This window comes from Thermobia domestica, chromosome 10, assembly GCF_964235325.1.
Source record: "Thermobia domestica chromosome 10, izTheDome1.hap1.1, whole genome shotgun sequence".
NCBI classification, from domain to species: domain Eukaryota; kingdom Metazoa; phylum Arthropoda; class Insecta; order Zygentoma; family Lepismatidae; genus Thermobia; species Thermobia domestica.
In genome coordinates, this window is record NC_137463.1 from 105,010,990 (window position 1) to 105,020,644 (window position 9,655).

Sequence of the window (9,655 nt, forward strand, 5' to 3'; positions counted from 1 at the left end):
ATATCTTCCTGTGACAATTAAGTGAATACAGACGGATGTTCGAGCTTTTGTGGTCAACGAGCTGAATCAAGGTCTTCTACTGGGTCGTGATTACATGAGCAACTTTCAAGTAAGAATGAATTTCAGAAATGGCATGATAACCATTCAAACTGGGGAGCAAGAAGTCGTAGTACCTATGGTTGAATCGAAGGACGAAGAAAGTACATGTAATAATATGATTAATGAGTTGAGTGTGGATTACCATTTTCCTGGAAACGTCATGGAAGAAGAATGGAGTGAATGCGAATGCCATCCAGGGGAAGCATGCGGCTCACAGGTATGTGGATGCGATTGTGGAGATCTGAAAGAAGTTTTAAATCAGTGGAACGGCGCATTGATGAAACAAGAAGATTCATATAATGAAGCTAGGTCAAGGCAAAGTGATGATTGCAACCTGAGACGAATTACGCTGGCACAAATAAAGGATCAAGCTCTTGTGGAATCTTTGTATGACCCGCTTGTTCAGGAAATTTAATGTTCGGCTTGTTGTCCAAAGAGAGTGGAAGTCATGGAAGTCAGGGAAAAAGCGACTGAAGAGAGTCTGTACGCTACTCCAGAAGACGTGAGAGAAGTGGTGGAAAAACTCCTATTGCTCCAGAACACAAGGAAATATTGTTCAATTTGCTGATGAAGGAAGGAAAGTTTTCGGTGATTTCCCAGGCAAATGCAACAAGTTTAAATATACAATTCAAGTTACTACTGAAGATCCTATTGTGAAACGACCTTACCCAATTACATTGTGTTACCGAGATAAGGCGAGAGAGCTGATCCAAAAATGGTTGCGTCAAGGTATCATTGCGTCTGCAGTGCCAAGACATCACCATTCCCTGGAAATAGAAAGAAGAACTCGGATGATGTTAGAGTCTGTCTTGATTTGGTCTAACTTAATAAATTCGTATCTTTGACAAATCTGAAAATCGAACGCCTCGATGACCTCTTTGCAAGATGTAATGGGATGACCTGTACAACGGCCCTCGACCTGGTGCATTCGTACTGCCAGATCGAGTTAACCAAAGATTGTAGGGATCTTGTAGCATTCTCTTTTGTAGGCCAGATGTACTGGCATTGCCAGAAGTACCCTTTGGTTACAAAAAGGGTGGAGCTTGTTTAATGGCAGTTTTGCAGAGGTTAAGTTGCTGTTCTTGAAAATATCTTACTCTATATAAATGACATTTTAATTCCAGGGACTGATCCAGTGGCTCATATTGAGTTGTTAGATCAAGTATTGTGCAAGTTGGAGGAAACAAATATGACAGCCAATTTAAAGAAATGCACATTTATGGTGTCTGAGGCTAGTTTCTTAGGTTTGTGGTAACACCAGTAGGAATAGTGAAAAATCCAGAATACATGAAACTCGAAAAATCATTGCCAAGGGCAACAACTATCAAAACATTGCAAAGGACCTTAGGATTTTTTCAGTGGTGCTCTAAGTTTATACAAGATTTTGCTCGTAAGTCAGCACCTTTATACCAGCTGCCTAAACAAGGGAAGAAATGGACCTGGTTGCCTGAACATACGACATGTTTTGAGGATACAAAAAACGAGATCTGTAAAAATATACTTTCGGTGGATCCAGATATGTCAAAAGATTTCATTATCATAGTCGACAGCTCGACTATTGGGACTGCTGCTATTTTGACACAATATTATGAAGATGGGAAACGAGTTATTGTTTTCACTGGACATATACTTAAGCCTTGCAAATCTCGCTGTACCATTACCGAGATAGAAATGTTAGGTATTGTAAAAGCTATTAGGAAATGGCGTAATCTATTGATAGGACGTCCTGTGATTATACAAACGGATCATCAAGCTTTAGTACATTTTAAGAATATAACATATTGGAATACCAGGTTGTATCGGTGATGTATCGAGATGCAAGATGTAGAGTTGAAAATCCAATACATACCTGGAGTAACCAATGTAGTAATGGATACTTTGTCTCGTATTATTGTATGTCAAACAACTAGAATTGTTACAATTTTGAATTTTCATGTCCTTCCAGGAGATTTAGCAAATATGACCAGTGAGGTTTGGAAGCAATACCAGCGTGAAGATCCACAGTTAATGAAGTATATTGAAGCTCTGGAACCAGATGAAACTAAAGTACCAAAAATAAGTTGCGGTAAATCAGTATGGCTGTATTATAAGATCCAACAAGGTGTGCTGTTAAAACGTAATTTTCATTTGGACAAGACAAATGGAGGATAGTTGTACCCAAAAGTTTAGTAAAGAGAATACTGAGATGTTACCATGATGACAGGGTTCATTTTGGCTATGCGCAGACACACACGATGCTTCTGGAAAATTTCGTTTGGGAAGACATGTAGCCTATACCGATGCACGACAATACGTCCGCAATTATGTATTGTGTATGAGACATAAAGCTGGTTTCATCCTCTCACAAGGAAGTTACAATCTCGGTCACCGTCTCGAAAGCCCGAGAGTTACTCTCAGTTGATGTGGTAGGGAAGCTTCCAACCAGTAAGTCAAACATGGCATATGTGTGCACGTGCATGAATGTGTTTACCAGACATCTGAGCTACAACTGCTGCAATTCTGAGATGCCTGGATTTGTATTTTATGCATTTAGGTATTCCAGACGCCATTGTATGTGACAACGGTCCATGTTTTGTATCTAGTAAGTTCTTGGGGTCAATGACTAGTAAAGGAGTTAAAGTATACCATACCACACAATACCATCCTCAAGCAAATCCCGTGGAGAGGATGCATAGGCAATTGAAGTCTTTGGAGGTTGTATTGTGCTGGACAACACGTGGATTGAAATAAACACTTGTGGAATATGGTTATGCTACTAAATTATACTATTGTGGAGAATCTGAACGTTGCTACAGTTCAAGCACATCTAAACGTAAAGGATGTAACGCCTGTGATGAAACGACTGTTCCAAGAAAACTGATGAAGATGGGAATTCGTGAGACAATCGTCTACTTATGATTGCACACCGCAAGAAGTCTCAGATGGTGAAGAAAAATCAACGTATCAACGAAAAATTGACATCGGATCGACATGCTAATGTAGGCAATCTTATATTCCTCAGGGCACATCCCATCACTGATGCGGCAGCAAACCAGATAAAAAAGATATTTGATCTGTACTCAGGACCATACTTAAGTGTTCGCAAGCCAAGTCTTAAGGTTGTGGAGCTGATTGATGCGAACAATGGAAAATCGAAAGACACCGATCCGAACACCAGTGTAAATTGTGGAAGCCCACTAAGGAAGAATACTGGAAATGGCACAAGAAGGCAGAGGAGAATTGTCCCAGTGAACTTGTGAATGACTTGCCAAATGAATACCGTGAATAGATTGCGGACTGTACATATTTCGAAATATTATGTATATATGTATAAAAGTGTTAGTGTCAGGTTTCATTTGTTTGTGTATTATCTTGTTCTCATAAGTATCTGTGGCAGCTAAGTGAAAGTTAATCTGTGAATGCTTAGCAACAGGGCAGGGATCAACCTATTCGGACGCCATATGTAACAGGAAACGCCTACCCATCAGCATTTGTGATCCAGTTGTTTCCGCGAATTTTGCGTTTCGCTCATTTCGATCGGTGTGACTGAGCGCTCCGCTCAGTAACCTTCTGAACTCCACCTTAGTTGTCTAAACTTTACTGGCAACATTGATAACACATGACCAGAAGCAGCAGTGTACAAGGAAGATTAGCAAGGCAGGCAGGAAGAAAAGAATAGAAGAAAGGTGCAGCAAAGTCGTAAATGAAGGATAAGTTTTAATTAAGTGATTATACTATGTGGTAAGAAGCGTTTGAGGACGAGTACGGAACGACTAATCGTAAATACGTAATTTAACCTGCCGGTCAAGGTAAGAAAAAGGAACGTGCTTGAAGTTAGACCACACTTGTGAACAAGCAAGACACAGCAAGTAAATATTGCATATTAATTATCGAAGATTAGTGTATTTAGAATGTTCGGATTATATACTTTGTTCGCAAGCATCACAGTAAGAAAATATAGGCAATTGAATTTAATGTGAATTCACGTACTAACGTCAACGAAAAGGATTCAAATAAGTAATATATGTATACGGTATACAACGCAATAAAACATGCTTTGCACTGATACCGTTATAGAATTCTTTTGATATAACCGTAGAAACATATACGCATATAAGAGGTAAACCTAAAATATTGATCAGGTATTTATAGAAAGCGATATAATATTCATTTCAGATACTTTACTCATAACCTAATTTATTTTATTGGATACTGCATACCACTGCTACAAGGATTAAACATAATTAAGTTTCTTGCGTCAACCAATATTAGTGGAAGTCAATAACTTGTATAAACTCTATAGGATCAGTAAATGTATAACGTTTTGCACATAGTGAGAGCACAATACCAATGCATTACTTTGTATTGAATTCTTTCAGTCTTAAGCTCAACTTTGGAATATACATAAAAAGCGCTTGTAACGAAACAAATCCATATTTGATATAGGCCTATATACTAGCATAATATAACTTAAATTTATAGTTATAAAGATATCTAACAACTACGGTAGTAATATAACATTGTTACAGTACTGTATTATTTCTGAAAACTGTGCTGACTAACATATTTATCTGTGGAGAATCTTGGAAATATTAGTAATAAATTGAATTCTGTCTAAATAAGTTTGCCAGTCGTGACCATCAAGTGTCATTTAGTGAGTCACTTTGTATTCAAATTAGTGTTACACTAGTGAATCATCTGTTCGGGCAAAGACAGAACTGAAGGTAGAAACAATTATACCGAAGTGGCAATTATAATATAATAGTTCAGTGCATCAGTAAAAAAGAAATTATTAAATAAAATAAATAAAAATTATAAAAACTAAATAAAAGATCAAGCCTCTTTAAAAGAATTCTTCTTAGAGATTCTTAATTCTTCTGAGATAACAATACAATTCTCATACAGTGTGGACTTTAATTTATTCTTCAGAGATTATTTTTTGTACAATATAGGTACATTATTGCATGTATTATTATTTTTGTTGTACATAGAACTTTTAGTATGTTTGATTGTTCTGTGTGTCTTGTCTCTTTTGAATACTTGTCGATCTCAGTTTTATGTTGAACAGTATCAATAATTAAAGTCAGTGACGTTATCAAATCATTATCGAAGTAAGTGTTTCTATCAAAGTATCGTCCATTGGTAGTGAGCATTTCCTGTCGTGTACATGAATATAATTTTTTGGTAGAATGTGGTATCATAGAAACAAATATTACAAATAAATGCATATGGTTTTTAATAAGTTTACGCAAATATATTCTGAAAGTTCTGGGTCGAGATTGCTTGCATCATCTCAGTGAACAGTCTACAATACGTCTGACAACGCGGTAAATATAATCGGTGTGGAGATTGATATTGAAGGCTTGAATGATAAGTTGTTGATTAAGACTCAAGAGTGTTCTAGTATTAATATTGGTATTCTTATTAAATTAGAGTTCACTATTTCTTGATACACTTTGTTTTCGGGGCGTGCGCTCCTGTTATCGAGATTCCACATAACGGAAGGTTATTAAAAATTTGTTCCGTATTTTAACCACTCTCAGGTCACCGTCACCGTTACACAGGTGGAGAATGAGGTGAGAGCAGAAATGAGTTGGGGTATAGCGAGTTGAGGGGAGGTAGAAGCAATATAGAACATAGAACCCGTACATTGTTACTGGTTTGGCGAAGAATAGTAGCCAGAAAGAGATTGAATAAAAGAGAAGATAATACAGAACCTTGAGGAAGGCCGAGGGAAGTGGTGTGACCTTCAGAGGGTTGGGAACTGAGGCGAAGATACAAGGTACGTTGGACTAGAAGATTGTATATAATACGAAGATATTTGGAAGGGATGCCTTGTTGCCAAAGTATATCTATGAGATCATAAAGTGTAACAGAGTCATAAGCCTGAGAAAGGTCAGTGAATATTGCAAAAACAAACTGTACAGGTAAGAGCAAGCCAAATATCGGAGATAAGAACGGAAAGGCAGTTGGAAAGACTGGAACCAAGTCAACAACTGTATTGTTGTTTGTAAAATAAAAGGTGGTGTTTGGAGAACCATTGGAGGCGTTGTTTCAGGAGATGTTGGAAGACCTTTAAGAGACATGAGGAGAGGGCAATAGGGCGATAATGTTCAGCGATACCAGGTTGTTTGGTGGGTTTGAGGATGGGAATAATAAGGCAATCTTTCCACGGAGGGGAATTCGTTCAGAAGACCATACAGTGTTCTATAAGGTGAGTAAGAATTGCAGGTATGGTGAACGAAGGTGTTGTACGTGACGGTAATGTATGCCGTCTTTGCCAGATGAAGATTTGGGTAGACGGGATAAGATGAGAGTGAGTTCAGACATGGTGAAAGGAAGATGGATAGGGGTGTATGGTTCTGGGAAATAAAGAGGAGAAAGTCAGAGTGGAGGGAAGAGACACGTGGATGAGGCTAATTGGGAGTGGAATTGATGGAGCCGGGAGAAGAAATAGATTCACCATAGGGAGGACGACACGTCTTGTTACGAAGAGACCGGTAAAAATTTCCAAATGGAGGATAGAGAGGAACCATAACATAGGTTTGAACAAAATTGTCGCAGGCATTATGACTGTTTTGTTGAAGAATGCGGGTCGTGGTGGCTTGGGTTTGTTGATATACCAGGAAGTTGGAATAGGAGCGAGGGACGAGGTATGTTTTAAGGGATTGACGCCTGCGGAAAATCCATTGCTGACGTTCCCGAGTCCATCATTTAGGATAATGAGAATGGCCAATGGAGGAACGAATAGAGTGGGAGGGATCAGAGTGGGAGTGTGATCGAGAACATAAAGCAGTGTGAATATATAAAGTATCACTGGACGAGGGAGGGGGTAATAGATGGTCAAAGCAGGAAGAATAAGTGGACCAATCGAGGTTAGTAGAATTTGGGGGACCTGTAGGAGATAAGGAAGGAAAGGGAGGAGAAATATCGTTATGTAAAATGATGGGGAAGTGATCACTGCCGTGTGAGTCGGAAGAAACGGTCGGTGAGGTGAATAGAGTAAGAAGGAGAACAAAAGGTAAGATCAGGAGCAGTAGGGAGTTCATGGGGATAGGAAAGACGTGTAGGAGTGCCAGTATTCAGAAGAATACATGATAATGTGGGAAGTAGGCAATACAGGGTAGAGCCAGCTGGGTTAGAAAAGGGAGCTCCGCAGAACGGGTGGTTACAATTCAGGTCACCGCCTACAATCCAGGGAGGGTAAAGGAAATTAAAAAGATAGAGCAATAGATGATCAGGAAGGTGAACATGGGGAGCATATAAAGGTTAACCAGGGTGAGAGAGTGGACAGTGGCCATTTGACATTGAACGTTTGGGTATTGGATGGGAGGAGGATGTAGAACGTAAGGTAAAGTGTTATGAATGCCAAAGGAGAGTCCCCCTCGACTATCTGGGCGAACATCATGAAGCCAATATTAGGAAGGGATGTTAAAGCGGTAGGAATCTGTAAGCCAGGTTTCTTGTAGTAGGAGAAAAGACGGATGGAACAAATATATTAGGTGATGTGAGGCGTACAGTTTACTACTAGAACTTCTCATTTTCCATTGTAAAAGATTGTAAAAGAGTGAACCAGATGATGTTATAGTGAATGTGATTGTAATAGCTTGAATATGGTGTTGCATGATTTATAGTAGGGAGGAAAAATTTACGTTGAGATTTTTCCAGAATAGAAAGGATAGAAGAAACAGCGGAGGAGAAAGAAGGTATACGATTTGCTGCATGTGACGGTTTCTGAAAAGCTGTGACGGTGCTGGGAAGGGGAGAAAATGCTAAAGGGGATCGTTCAGTTGGAAGAGATGGGTCCGGGCAGAAACAGAAAGCGAAAAGTGAGGACTAAGAGAGAGTTTTTTTCTAACACCTGAAGAAAAGAAAGGAGAATGAGAAGTGGAAGGCCGACAGATAGCCACTGAATATGAAAAAGAAGCAGAGGTAGGAATAGAGGACGAAGTAAAGCTAGAAGTGGCGGGAGAGGACGAATGAGAAGGGGAGGTTGATTTTAGCATCGGTATAGGATAGATGTTCTGTAGCCATGAGGGTGTTAATTTAATTTGTATGAGACGTTCGGGACACTGAGGGAATGTAGTCACGTGGCTACCAGCACAGTGCCTGCACTTGGGAGGTGCAAAGCAGGAGAAAGAAGAGTGGGCAGGTTGGCCGCACGTGACAGAAGATTGCTTACCACGACAGACTTGCTTCAAATGGCCGTAAATAGGCAGTTAGTACATTGTTTTAGGCGGGGGATATATGTTTCAACGGGAAGGTGAAAATAGAAACGGGTGCAATGGGAAGGAAGAGTGTTTGCATCAAAAGTAACGATTGTTCCGGTGGGGATGGAAGAGGATGTAGAATCCGTAAGAGAAAGGTTAGGGTGGGAGTTAGGGGATAAAGAAGAGTCAGATGTATAGGTAACTGTAAAATCATCAGAGGAAGGACGTTTACGAAATATGCGGCGAACATGTAAAATAGGATCACTATATCGCAACACAGTGATGAGTCCATCGTCCGTTAAGGACAGGCCGACTCCACGTAAAATAACCTGACAAGAAACGGCGTAGTTGGGAATGTAAGCACGCCAATTATGTGCCATCAATAATAGATGTTGAAGGAAATCGTTGGCGACTTTGCCGGTACGAAAAAATACCTTTAAGCCCTGAGGGCCAAGAGTACGAATATCAGTGACGTCAGTTAGATTATTATTGTATAGGAGTCTACCTAGTTACATGGGATGTTGTTTGCCCAGAAAAGAAGTAGATGCAACGTGGACGACAAAAGGTCCAAGATGGTGGTCTTTATAGGTATTTGTGTTAGTATGTGCGTAGGGCACATTGGATGCATGGGAATTTGAAGAATTGGAAGGCGGAGAAGTATCCATATTAGTGGGCCGAAGCACGTGTCCGTCTGATGAGGCTGCCATGTTAGGCAGCGACGAAAGAGAAAAAACCTTGCACTAGTGCACAACACACCAAGAAAATAAAAGTTGAAGAACACAAGTCTAAAACACAATAACACCACAGAATTAACACTTCGAATCACTCGTAATCAGCTGTATGCCTATCACAGGTGTTCATCCATCCGAAGCGAAATCAAAAGTCTGCTGCTTTTTATATAAAGTACGAGGCAGCCGTATTACCCATGCCTGTTATTACACTAAAAATCGTTAGAAGATTAATAAATTGCGCTAAACAGTCAATGGTTCGCGCTAAAGTAAAAACGTGTCATGATAAAGCATAACCAAATTGGCATGGGTCAGAAACCCGAATTCGCCTATGCTAATTAAAATTGTTAGAAAGTAAAGTCATTGTAGAAAAGTAGTGACGCCAGGTATAGGCACACACAAGAAAAATTGAATTAAATGAAAAAAGCACGAAAGCACACACAAGAAAAATGACACTTGTATTAGACGAATACATAGCACAAAACGAGACCTTGAGACACGGGTGCTGATCTTGGGGGCGCTGGGAAGCCTGGAATTTTTTTTATGAATATACAATACACTCTGTAAAGAAAAAATAGCGACACCTCAATTCTCAAGGTAGCTTACACAGAAAACCATATTTACAGCCGGCTAGAAGAG